Source organism: Mobula birostris, chromosome 3, assembly GCF_030028105.1.
Source record: "Mobula birostris isolate sMobBir1 chromosome 3, sMobBir1.hap1, whole genome shotgun sequence".
In the NCBI taxonomy this organism is placed as follows: Eukaryota; Metazoa; Chordata; class Chondrichthyes; order Myliobatiformes; family Myliobatidae; genus Mobula; species Mobula birostris.
The window spans coordinates 100,558,033-100,570,652 of record NC_092372.1 but is presented as its reverse complement, the minus strand read 5'-3'; the positions used below and the strand labels follow the sequence as shown (position 1 = coordinate 100,570,652).

Genomic DNA, 12,620 nt, shown 5'->3' with positions numbered 1-12,620 from the left:
CAATGACTATCTGACAGTTCTTTGTAAAATCATACTTTACTCATATGAAATCATAGTCATGTAGTCAGCTTTCCACTTGTGTGCTCTGTAGGATGATGTTAAGAACACTTAGCACATTTCATTGCTATAATATGTTTTAAAAATCACCTAGATTTCCACTTTCTTTTGTCAATGTCCACTCTTCCGCATTGTGAAGATTCGTGGAAGTAAAACAATTGCTATGCTGTTTGAATTGCTGACATTTTAAAAATGGCAAACAGTGAATCATTGCCTTAAGGGAAGCTACATTATATTGTGACAAGATTTAAAGAAAATAAGATCATACGCCCAAAAGACACAGGAGCAGAATTAGGCCATTCAGCCCATTGAGTTTGCTCTGCAATTCCATCATGGCTGATTTATCATTGTTCTCAACCCTGTTCTCTTGCCTTCTCCTTACATTGCTCCTTATACAGTTGAGTAATGTTTAAAGAATTCCTTAGCAATGTATGAGAATAATGGAAATATTCATAAATCAAATCTTTATATATGTCTTACCAAAATAAAGTAGCAGTGTAAAAGTTTTCCCAATGGAAAGAAAGTGCTAGTGGTAATCTATCAAATGCATGCTCGCTTCAGCCACACATTTACTAAAACTGGAGCAATATAGGGAAGATTAGCGTGACCTGTGCACAATGATGGTACACAAATGCATAAAGTGTTCCATATTTGGGGCAGCACCATAGTGTACCGGTTAGCATAATGCTCTCACGGCGCCAGTGACCCGGGTTCAATTCCCGCCATTGTTTGTAAGGAGCTTGTATGTTCTCCCCGTGGCTACATGGGTTTCCTTTGGGTGCACTAGTTTCCTGCCACATTCCAAAGACGTACAGATTAGTAGGTTAATCGGATGTAATTGGACAGCTAAGCTCATTGGGCCGGAAGGGCTTGTTACCATGGTGTATCTTTAAAAAGGATGATACCATTAAGAAAGTCTTTGACTACAAGTACCTCGGGTCAAGAATGATGAGTTCGGAGAAGGACATAAAGATACGGAAGGCACTGGCGTGGAGGGCTATGAATGACATGAAGGAAATCTGGAAGTCGAACCTGATCAGAGGGCTTAAAAAGAAGATTTTCATAGCAGTCATAGAGTCCATTCTCACGTACGGATATGAGACGTGGACACTCACCAAGACAATGTGAAAGTCTCTAGATGGTTGCTATACACAAATGCTCCGCATGGCTCTTGACGTGAGTTGGCAACAGCACATGAAGAAAGTCGAGCTCTATAATGACCTACCGATGCTCACCACTAAAATCGAGGCGAGAAGACTACAACTAACGGGGCACTGTCTATGCCACCCCGAGCTACCTGCCAGTCTAGTCATCATATGGGAGCCCAAGCACGGGAGGATGAACCCTGGGCACCGTCCAAAGACTATGGTCAACACGCTCCTAGAAGACAGTTGTGCGGCTAATGTAGATTAACTGAACACACTGATGAGGGAGAGGGAGAAGTGAAGAGTCTGTCATTGTGCCTGACGCTGGCCCCCTAGGCCTGAGTCAACATAGTAGTAGTATCTCTAAAAATAAAATTTCTAAAACTGTATTCATGCCAACTGACCTGAAAGATCAATATATTGCATGAAGAGAACCTTATGCCACTAAGGAATTCTTTTCAGCAGAAACTGTCTATGTGCAGCTTGATCTTTTCAGCAAGTGAAGATATCAAAAGAATAACAGAAAATACTGCATGATTGCAAATTTACATGACTTTTCTTCCAGTGCCTGGACATCTCCACAGAGTAGACTTCAGTGAAGTCTACTTGATTAGAATTACATAAGTGAAATTTGTACTTAGAGTCATAAAGTCATTAAGCTACCAAAGCAGGCCAGTGAACTCATTAAGTCCATGTCAGCTCTCTACAGCGTCCTATTCTCCATCCTATCCCTATAGCCCTACAGAGTGAGCAGCTTCAAGTTCCTGGGCATCAACATCTCTGAAGGTCTATCCTAGGCCCAATATATTGATACAATTACAAATAATATAGCTAGCAGCTATACTTCATTGGGAGATTAAGGTGATAATGGAATGTCACCAAAGACTGGCGAATGTCAACGTGGAGAGCATTCTGATTGGTTGCAACACCGTCTGGTATGAAGGTGCCGATGCGCAAGGTTGGAGAAAGCTGCAGAAAGTTGTAAACTCAGCCAGCTCCATCATGGGTACTCGTCTCCCCACCATCAAGGACATTGTCAAAAGGTAAAAGCTGTGAAAAGTGACATCCATCAGGGCATGCTCTCTTCTCATTACTACCATCAAGGAGAAGGTGCAGGAGCCTCAACACTTTAAGAAACGCTTCTTCCCTTCCACTATAAGATTTCTGACTGGTCCATGACCACATCAACACTACCTTGCTATTTTGCTCTCCTTTGCACTATCAATTTATTTATTTTATTCTCATTGCAAGTTAATAGTTCTTTTGATGTATTGCACAGTATTGCTGCGGCAAAACAACAAATTTCACAGCATATGCCATAGAGTCATAGAACTCTGCACCACAGAAGCAGCCCTTCAGCCCATCAAGTCTGTGCTGAGCCATTAATCTGCCGAGTCCCATCAATCTGCACCTGGACCATAGGCCTCCATACCTCTCTCATCCATGTACCTTTTGAAATTAACCCCGCATGCACCACTTGCACTGGCAGCTTGTTCCACAGTCTCACCACCCTCTGAGTGAAGAAATTCCTCCTCATGTCCCCCTTAAACGTTTCATTTTTCACCTTTAACCCATGACCTCTAGTTGTTGTCTCACCCAACCCTGTTTGCACTGAGGCCCTCCATTGGCTGGAGTCAACTATGGATCTTGTGTCCTAGTTGTCTTAGTGATACACAAGCCAGGAAAGTACAATATGGAGAGCAGCAGGCTCCTATTCTCCACACAGCTGATGAATCCAAAGAAAAGACAGAGACCGATACATTTCGGCACCAGCAGCTTTGCAGGAATTGCCAGCCCGCATTGAACTCAATGTTGGACTTCCTTAGGGATTCCAGCTCCAGATTTTTCCTCAGAGTTTGTTCCCAAAGCCTTCCCCATGAGTGGGTATATCCCCAAAGGCAGTGGAGGTTTGCGATCAGAGTTTTCCTTCTCCTAGATGAGCTGCCAATGTCATAGTCCAGTCCATTGACTCCTCATTTCAGTTAATTTCCTTTTCCCTGTGTTCTACCAGGTTCCTTGATAAGGGCACCCGATCCTCATCCGAACAGGCCGCATAAAAACCCCGGCTTACGTCTACTCTGTGCTGGACCGTCACACCACAGCCCCTGCAGCAATGCACATTCCTGGACCGCCGAGAATGGTGGATTCTAAGTGGCTTCAGTGCCTGGGCTTGCTTCGGGAATTCTGTCTCTTCGCGTTCAGCTGAGTGATTGCCAGCCGTTTGTCGCTTCATGTGCTACCCTGTGTCAAGATACGAATTGTCTGTCATTGTTTGGTTTTGTCGTCTCGTGTCTAGCTGAGGATTGCAGGCTGTTTGCTGCTCCTCCGAGCCAAGATATGAATCGTCTGTCATTGTTTTGCTTTGTCGTCTCATGTCCGGCTGAGTTTTGCAGGCTGTTTGCTGCCACTCTGAGCCAAGATAAAAATTGTCTGTCATTGTTGGTTTTGTCATCCCGTGTCCAAGTCCAAGTCCAGGCTCCGTGCCCAAGTCAAGTCCGAGTCCAGTCTCGAGTCTAAGTTGTGTCCAAGTCCAGTCTCCGAGTCCAAGTCGAATCCAAATCAAGTCCAAGTCGAATCCAATTCAAGTCCAAGTCCAGGCTCCATGTCCAAGTCCAAGTCCAAGTCCAGGATCCGTGTCCAAATCGAGGCTCCGTGGCCAAGTCCAAGTCCAGGTTCCGTGTCCGAGTCCAGGCTCCATGGCCAAGTCCAAGTCCATGTTCCTCCGGTTTGTTGTCCAACATTTACGTCCATGTAAGCATCTAATCCTGACTGTCCAGCCTTCCTGGCAATGAGTAATAAAATACACTTCTGTTAGTGTTCCTCTGTGTCTGTGTCCTGCACTTGGGTCCACTTCCAACGCCGCGATTGCAACAGCCAACCATGGCTTATGAGCCCCATCTGCCCAAAGTGACTGGTTTTAAGGATCCAGTAACACACCTCTGCCTCTTCTCCTGTCAGTAGAAATGGTTTTACTAGGCTTAGTCCAGCACGAGAAGTCCAGGAATTTGGCTGTTAGAGGTAATTTGAGATGCATGCCATTGACAGCATTTAATAGGTAGAGGAAGCTTATCCCTACTACCACTCCTGCTATGGCAACCTTAAGGAACCATCTTTGCACTTACCCTATCTATACCCCTCATAATTTTGTATAACTCCATCAAATCTCCCCTCAGTCTTCTATGTTCTAGAGAATGAAGTCCTAACCTATTCAACCTATCATTATAACTCAGGTCCACAAGTCCCGGCAACAGCCCTGTAAATTTTCTCTGCACTCTTTTAATCTTATTTACATTCTTCCTGTAGGTAGGTGACAAAATTTGCACACAATACTCCAACATCTTATACTATTTCAACATAACATCCCAACTCCTGTACTCAATACATTGATTTACTAAGGCAAATGTGTCAAAAGCTTTCTTCCAATCCTATCTATCTGTGATGGCACTTTCAAAGAATTATGGTTCTATATTTCCAGATCCCTCTGCTATACTGTGCTACTCAGTGCCCTAACACTCACTGTGTAAGACCTACCCAAAGTACGCCTCTTCACACTTGCCTGCATTAAATTCCATCTACCATTTTCAGCCCATTTTTCCAGCTGGTCCAGATCCTGCTGCAGGCTATGTTAGTTAATTTTCCTTGCTATCCATTACATCCCCCCTCTTGGTGTCATCTGCAAATTTGCTGATTCAGCTTACCACATTATCATTCAGATCATTGATACAGATGGCAAAGAACAATCGACCCAACACCAATCCCTGTGGCACACCATTTCTCACAGGCCTCCAGTCAGAGAGGCAACCATTTGCAACTACTCTCTGGCTTCTTCCGCAAAGTCAATGTCTAATCCAATTTGCAACCTCGTTTTGAATGGCAAGTAAATAAACCTTCTTGACCTACCTCCCATATGGGGCCTTGTCAAACACCTTGCTAAAGTCAATGTAGACAACATCCACTGCCTTGCCTTCATCAACTTTCCTAGTAACTTTCTGGAAAAAAACTCTATAAGATTGGTTAGACATGATCTATGATGCACAAAGGCTCATTGACTGTCCCTATTCAGACCCTGTCTATCCAAATATTGTTCTATCTGATCCCTTAGGATACCTTCCAATACCTTTACCACTACTAATGTCAAGGTCACTGGCTTATAATTTCCTGGTTTATTATTAGAGCTTTACTTAAACAATGGAACAATAGATAGATTAGATTAGATTATGAGGACACGCAGTCCTCTTTTATTGTCATTTAGTAATGCATGCATTAAGAAATGATACAATGTTCCTCCAGAAAGATATCACAGAAACACAAGACAAACCAACTGAAAAACTGACAAAAGCCACATAATTATAACATATAGTTACAGCAGTGCAAAACAATATCGTAATTTGATGAAGAACAGACCATGGGCACGGTAAAAAAAAAGTCTCAAAGCCTCTCGAGAGTCCCAACATCTTATGCTGACGGTAGAAGGGAGAAACTCTCCCTGCCATGAACCTCCAGCGCTGCAAACTTGCCGATGCAGCACCCTGGAAGCACCCGACCACAGCCGACTCTTGAGTCCATCCGAAAACTTCGAGTCTCTGACCAGCCCTCCGACACGGAGCACCGAACACCATCTCTGCCGAGTGCTTCGACCTCGGCCCCGGCAACAGACAATAGGCAAAGCCAAGGATTTGGGGCCTTCCCCTCTGGAGATTCTCGATTGCACAGTAGCAGCAGCAGAGAAGCAGGCATTTCAGAAGTTTCTCCAGGTGTTCCTCTGTGCTTCTCACGTCTGTCTCCATCAAATCAGGATTGTGCACGGCCCCTAGTTAACACATACGATATCATTTTGGAGCGGCCACAAAAGGATACCTTCTAATCCTTTGGCACCCCAGCCATGGCTAAGGATGTTTTAAATATCTTTGCTATGGCCCCTGCAAATTCTGCACTAGCCTACCACAGAGTCCAAGGCAAAAACTTGTCTCCAGACAGCAAACACCTCCTCCTATGCAATTTGTATAGGGACCATTACTTCACTGATGTATTTCCTTTTCTCCATAGACTCTGTGTCCATCTCCAGATGCAAAAAAGTCCACTTAGGATCTCCCCCATCTCTTTTGGCTCCATAAATAAATTACCATTTTGAACTTCCAGAGGACCAATTTTGTGCCTTGCTATCCTTTTGCTTGTAATATATTTGTATAGGTCCTTAGGATTCTCCTCCACTTTGTCTACTAGAGCAACTGCTTGTCTTCAGTGCACATTATTTCTTTCTTAAGTGTTCTCTTGCAATTCTTATACTCCTTAAGTACCTCATTTGTTCCTACCTGTCTATAGCTGCTATGCATCGCCTTCTTTTTCTTAACCAGTGCCTCAGTAAATCTCACAAAGCAAGATTTCTATAAACGTACTATTCTTGTCTTTTATTCTGACAGGAACATACAAGCTCTGTACTCCTAAAATTTCACATTTGAAGGACCCTAACTTGCCAAGTACAACATAGCCAGAAAACAACCTATTCCAATCCGCACTTGCAATATCCTTTCTGATAGCATCAAAATTGACCTTTCTCCAAATCAGAATCTCAACCCAAGGACCAGACCTTTCCGTTTCCATAGTTACCTTGAGACTAAAGGCATTATGATCACTAGATGCAAGTGTTCCCCTACATAGAATTCTGTCACCTGCCCTGTCTCATTCCCTAATAGGAGATCTAGAATTATACTCTCTCTAGGTGGGACTTCTATGGACTGATAAGGAAATATTTCCAAACATATTTGACAAACTCTTTCCCATCCAGTCCTTTTATAGTATGGGAGCCCCAGCCAATATGTGGAAAGTTAAAATCACTTACTATCACAACCTTATGGTTCCTGAAACAGTCTGCAATCTTTCCACAAATATGTTTCTCTAAATCCCACAGACTGTTGGGTAGTCTATAATATAATCCCATTAATGATATCATACATTTGCAATTCCTCAATTGTACCCATACAGCCTCACCAGACAAGCTCTCCAGTCTACTCTGACTGAACAGTACCTTAACTTTTTCCCTGTCTAGTAATACACTCCCTTCCACTCTGTCATGTTTAAAGCAACAGAATGCCAGTCCTGCCCCTCCTTAAACCAAGTCTCACTAGTGGCTACAATGTCATAATTCCACAAGTTGATCCATGCCCTAAATTCATCCACCTTTCCTACAATACTCCTTGCATTGAAATATATGCAGCTCAGTACATTAGTCACACCATACTCAACCTCTGATTCCTAACCTTGTACATAGGCTTAATATCATCTTTCTCCATAACCACTTCTCTATCTATTCTAGTGCTTTGGTTCCCTTCCCCTGCAACTATAGTTTAAACATCCCTGTGCAGACATTCCTGCTAGGATATTAGTCTCCCTGAAGTTTAGGTGCAAACTATCCCTTCTGTACAGGTCCCACCTTCCCTGGAAGAGAGCCCAAAGATCCAAAAATCTGAAGCCCTCCCTCCTGCACCAACTCCGTATCCAAAGCAGTATACATATTCTTGAGGGGAATGGCCATATGCGTACTCTGTACTGGCTGCCTATTCCTTTTCCCTCTCTTGACAATCGCCCAGGTACCTGCCTCCTGCAAGTTAGGGGTGACTACCTCCCTGTAGCTCCTATCTATCACCTGTTCATTATCCTGTATGAACCAAAGGATATTGAGCTGCAGCTCCAGTTCCCTAACATGGTCACTCAGGAGCTGCAACTCAGTGCAATTCATGCAGATGTAGTTATCAAAAAGTCTTTACATCCTCCCCGCACTGCTTACTCAAATATTGGTCCTTGAATAGTAGCTAATGGAAACAGTTCTTGTTTGTCTACATTAACTAAACCTGTCTTAATCTTGTATGTCTCTATCAAATCTATTGTTCATCTCCTTTATTCTAATGTGAACAATGCCAGCATCTCTAACGTACTCTTGTAATTGGAATCATTCTGTTTAATCTCCTCTGCTCACTTTCAAGGACCTCTTCCTCTCTACAGTGACCAGACTAACATTCTAGGTAAGGCCAAACAAGACCTTTATGAAGATTCAACATTAGTTACCTGCTTTTGTCCTTAATCCCCAACATTTCTTCTCCTTTGATCTATGATTATTCAAAAAAGATCAGTTTGTATTTCCAAGGCTCACTGGCAAGGCCAGAGTTTATTGCTCATTTATACTTGCTCTTGAGAAGATGGCGATACCCCTTAGTCATAGAGTGATACAGCACAACTCTACCGAAGTTTGAACACTAATCTTCAGTCTAAGAGCAAATTACAGTGACCAGCTAGCATCCCAAACCTGCCTGTCGTTGGGATGTAGGAGGAAAATGGAACAACTGAAGAAAAGCTTTGCAGCTACAGAGAACATGCAAACTCCACACAGTGCGCTGAAGCTCAGGTCTGAATCAGCATATATGCTGTCTCTTCACTTTCCTTCTGAACTTATTGTAATTCATTGGTTCTAGCTTGCAAAGTTCACCTGACTTTCATCATATGCTGTCTTTTGCATTCCATCATATTTTCTCTCCTCTTCATCATCCAAGGAACACTGGCTTCAGTTCTCCTGGGAATGTAAAGTGCCTCATATGAATCCAAAGCATCTCCATTTTAAAGTTCTTTCACTATTCAATTACTCTTTTTCCTGTAAATCTTTGCTTGCATTTTACCTTGGCATTGTATTCCATAAACTTTATCATTTCCAGTGAAAATGTTGCATGTTTAATTCCAATTAAAATATTCTTTGTTCTTCTCCAAGTCAAATCTAAACCACTCTCATTCAAGTGTTTTCTCGCAGTCACTTTGCATACATCATCCTCTCGGCCCGGTTTCAGTATTACCTCTCTCTTAATTAGGCCCAGAACGTACCTGTTAAGGAATTTCTCCTGAACACACAGAAAATTTTTTCTTACCTTTTTCTTTAACAATACCCTATCCACTTTTTGGATAATTAAAGAAAACCAATGTTAATAATCTATCTCTGTACATCTTTGTAATTCCCCTACAGGTATGTTTTGATGTCTCCCTCTCACTATTTGAAAGCCTACAGAATATCCCATTAGTATCCATTAAGGTTCTCATCTCTAATCAAAAACTACTGTAGATTCTGTTCTTTTCTACGCAAACACACTAAAACACCTTCCCAAATCACTGCCACCATCCAACTTCCTTCAGTTTTTGCCCAACTTAACTGAACACATTCTGATAAAGAAGAAGAGGGAGTTGTATGACATGTATAGGAAACAGGGGGTAAATCAGGTGCTTGAGGAGTATAAGAAGTGCAAGAAAATACTTCAGAAAGAAATCAGGAGGGCTAAAAGAAGACATGAGGTTGCCTTGGCAGTCAAAGTGAAGGATAATCCAAAGAGCTTTTACAAGTATATTAAGAGCAAAAGGATTGTAAGGGATAAAATTGGTCCTCTTGAAGATCAGAGTGGTCAGCTTTGTGCGAAACCAAAGGAAATGGGGGAGATCTTAAATAGGTTTTTTGCGTCTGTATTTACTAAGGAAGCTGGCATGAAATCTATGGAATTGAGGGAATCAAGTAGTGAGACCATGGAAACTGTACAGATTGAAAAGGAGGAGGTGCTTGCTGTCTTGAGGAAAATTAAAGTGGATAAATCCCTGGGACCTGACAGAGTGTTCCCTCGGACCTTGAAGGAGACTAGTGTTGAAATTGCGGAGGCCCTGGCAGAAATATTTAAAATGTCGCTGTCTACGGGTGAAGTGCCGGAGGATTGGAGAGTGGCTCATGTTGTTCCGTTGTTTAAAAAAGGATCAAAAAGTAATCCGGGAAATTATAGGCCGGTGAGTTTAACGTCAGTAGTAGGTAAATTATTGGAGGGAGTACTAAGAGACAGAATCTACAAGCATTTGGATAGACAGGGGCTTATTAGGGAGAGTCAACATGGCTTTGTGCGTGGTAGGTCATGTTTGACCAATCTGTTGGAGTTTTTCGAGGAGGTTACCAGGAAAGTGGATGAAGGGAAGGCAGTGGATATTGTCTACATGGACTTCAGTAAGGCCTTTGACAAGGTCCTGCATGGGAGGTTAGTTAGGAAAATTCAGTCGCTAGGTATACATGGAGAGGTGGTAAATTGGATTAGACATTGGCTCGATGAAAGAAGCCAAAGAGTGGTGGTAGAGAATTGCTTCTCTGAGTGGAGGCCTGTGACTAGTGGTGTGCCACAGGGATCAGTGCTGGGTCCATTGTTATTTGTCATCTATATCAATGATCTGGATGATAATGTGGTAAATTGGATCAGCAAGTATGCTGATGATACAAAGATTGGAGGTGTAGTAGACAGTGAGGAAGGTTTTCAGAGCCTGCAGAGGGACTTGGACCAGCTGGAAAAATGGGCTGAAAAATGGCAGATGGAGTTTAATACTGACAAGTGTGAGGTATTGCATGTTGGAAGGACAAACCAACGTAGAACATACAGGGTTAATGGTAAGGCACTGAGGAGTGCAGTGGAACAGAGGGATCTGGGAATACAGATACAAAATTCCATAAAAGTGTCATCACAGGTAGATAGGGTCGTAAAGAGAGCTTTTGGTACATTGGCCTGTATTAGTCAAAGTATTGAGTATAAGAGCTGGAATGTTATGATGAGGTTGTATAAGGCATTGGTGAGGCCGAATCTGGAGTATTGTGTTCAGTTTTGGTCACCAAATTACAGGAAGGATATAAATAAGGTTGAAAGAGTGCAGAGAAGGTTTACAAGGATGTTGCCGGGACTTGAGAAACTCAGTTACAGAGAAAGGTTGAATAAGTTAGGACTTCATTCCCTGGAGCGTAGAAGAATGAGGGGAGATTTGATAGAGGTATATAAAATTATGATGGGTATAGATAAAGTGAATGCTAGCAGGCTTTTTCCACTGAGGCAAGGGGAGAAAAAAACCACAGGACATGGGTTAAGGGTGAGGGGGGAAAAGTTTAAAGGGAACATTAGGGGGGGCTTCTTCACACAGAGAGTGGTGGGAGTATGGAATGAGCTGCCAGACGAGGTGGTAAATGCGGGTTCTTTTGTAACATTTAAGAATAAATTGGACAGATTCATGGATGGGAGGTGTATGGAGGGATATGGTCCGTGTGCGGGTCAGTGGGACTAGGCAGAAAATAGGTCGGCACAGCCAAGAAGGGCCAAAAGGCCTGTTTCTGTGCTGTAGTTTCTATGGTTTCTATGGTTTCTATGCGTGAGTATGGAGTGTCCAGTCCTCACCATTTAAAGCCATATTTCTGCTATTTCCTCTGCTCACTCCGCTATTTCTACCCACAGCTTACCAACCATATCTGTATTCTTCTGGGCTCTGCTCTTACCTGATATTGTGCTATTTCACTAGTACAATCTATCACCCTCAGTTATGCATCTTATTCCTCTCTTCTGTCTCATCTTCCTTAACGTTGGGGATACTGTCCCCAGTCTTTTCCAGTTTCAATATGTCCTTCTTGAATTGCGGCATCCTGGCCGAAATCCCCAAACCTGCTGCCTACACCTTGCCTTAAGCCAAACATTAACTCGTTCTATCTTCCTGCTTTTACCCTTGCTGGGGCGTATTACAACGAATAATCCAGAAATGGAATCTTCAACCCTAGCTCCCTAAAGACCCACCGTAGAATCTCAGTAGTCGTTATGCTGTTGGTGCGGAGGCAGTACGTCATTCTCATGTTCAATCATAGGCGTGAAAATACAGCAGAACTTTAATCGAAGAAATGCAGTTAAGAACTTGAAGTAGGTCCGGTCTGTCATACTTGAATCGCTCTATAACGCTGCAACCGGTATATTCATGGGGGTGGAAGATGGGTGGCGGCCGCGGCAGAAGCGCTAATGATCTGGGACTGGTGACTCGTTCATGCTTATATTGCGTAACCGAATTTTAATTGATAACTAGCCAAAAGAATGTCATAACTGATCTCATAAAATATACGCGGCATGTGTAAATTTAATCGGTTTTACTAATTTGGGAGTGGAGCGTTTTAAACCGTAATGTGTCAGTCACGGGCAAGTAAGCAAAGATCAGAATGCATCAGCCCTTGACTGCGCTTTGGATGCCGTACTTTCAACTCTTCTGCCCTCTAAAAAAACAAAATCTAGCCTAGTGTAGAATAATACATTTCATGATTACATTGTTGTTACGTTGCTCACTTCAAAATATACCCATATCGCTTTCCGCTTGTATTTTATTATTATGGTCCATTGCATCGTCGAATCGTGATTTAGTAGTAGTCTACTTGAAAACAGAGCAAAACTCTGCCAATACTGGAAATCTAAAGACGGAAAATGGAGACTGCATGTGCTGGAATCTGGGACAACAGTAGTGTCCCGACCCAAATTATCCCTAACAAAGGCTGCCTGGTCCGCCGAGTTCCTCCAGCATCGTGTTTGTTGCTCCAAAATCGAAAATGCTTGAAATAATCGG

General features: G+C 42.7%; 1 non-coding gene across 1 annotated transcript; it reads left to right on the top strand.

Annotated features, from left to right (window-relative positions):
• The first annotated feature begins 603 nt into the window (after positions 1 to 603).
• LOC140195750 (U6 spliceosomal RNA) lies at positions 604 to 712 on the top strand. Its single transcript, XR_011885538.1, has one exon. It is a non-coding gene; the product is annotated as a U6 spliceosomal RNA (small nuclear RNA).
• Positions 713 to 12,620: the final 11,908 nt, after the last annotated feature.